This window comes from Nanorana parkeri, unplaced genomic scaffold, assembly GCF_000935625.1.
Source record: "Nanorana parkeri isolate BGI_ZX_2015 unplaced genomic scaffold, ASM93562v1 scaffold3950, whole genome shotgun sequence".
Taxonomy (NCBI): Eukaryota; Metazoa; Chordata; class Amphibia; order Anura; family Dicroglossidae; genus Nanorana; species Nanorana parkeri.
In genome coordinates this window covers 7,888-9,225 of record NW_017310217.1, presented here as the reverse complement: position 1 = coordinate 9,225, position 1,338 = coordinate 7,888, and positions in this window count along the sequence as shown.

The window sequence follows — 1,338 nt, the reverse complement described above, 5'->3', positions numbered from 1 at the left end:
CCCCCCTGCTCCCCCCCCCCCCCCCCCCCCCCCCAAGTGGCCGAACGCCAGGGCCCGGTCGCAATTGCGACCGCTGCGACCCTGGTAGTTTCGCCAGTGGCTCTGGGTTATGCCCCCTTCGCTCCTCTCCTGACAGCTGATTCTTACAAATAACAATTTTTCAGGTAATAAGCAACTACCAAAATCCATCAAAAGCTTTATTATCACTCGTCACTATGTAACTATCATCAATAACCAGTTTCAGTGCATTATTTGGGTTTTGCAGTTTTGAGCCCGGAGGTGGGAATCTTCCGAAGAACTGGTATCTTGGCCTAATTTTGGTATCGGCCATTTTAGAAGGTTTTGTATTTTAACTTTCCATTGAAATGTCCCAAACACGCATCTTACACTGTACAAGGTAGTATCACAGAACATCATGGAGTCCATATTTGAAGAACATTCGGCCCGGTGAATCCTTTACTGTCTTTGGACTTGAGTGAGATTTAGCATTCACCTGGCACAGTCACATTCACCCTGTTTACATAGATGGATGAATGTGCAGCAGCGGAATGCAGCAGCCGTTGAATCTGACATGTGCCGTGTCTGTGAGAAATCCTACTTAGCTTGCAGGAAAATCGGCTTGCAGGAGCTCTCCGTGGTGCTGAAACTGTGTTCGTACAACCGAAATACAGCGTGTAGCCATGGGACAGAACACTGCTGAGGCATTGAAAATAAATACTTATGGCCACTAGATGGAGCTGAGGGGCATTGGAAATACATATGGCCACTAGATGGAGCTGAGGGGCATTGGAAATACATATGGCCACTAGATGGAGCTGAAGGGCATTGGCAATATTTTTGGTCACTAGGTGGAGCTGAGGGGCATTGGGAATATATACATATGGCCAGTAGATGGGGCTGAGGGGCATTGAAAATAAATACTTATGGCCACTAGATAGAGCTGAGGGGGATTGGAAATATTTTTGGTCAATAGATGGAGCTGAGGGGCATTGAAAATATTTGTGGTCACTAGATGGAGCTGAGGGGCATTGGAAATACATACTTATGGCCACTAGATGGAGCTGAGAGGCATTGGAAATACTTATGGCCACTACTTGCAGCTGAGGGGCATTGTAAATAAACATTTCTGGCCACTAGATGGAGGTTAGGAGTACAGGGAATACATACTCAGCTCCATCTAGTGGCCATATTGCAGTATTGCATTACATTTGACCTGGAAAGATAAACTACGAAGGGCTTTATTTATAGAAAAAAGGTTATTTTTGGGCGAGTAATACAAAAAACAAATCTTCTTAACTTTTTTGATCTGAGCTAATTGCATAGAGAAGAACAGGGACC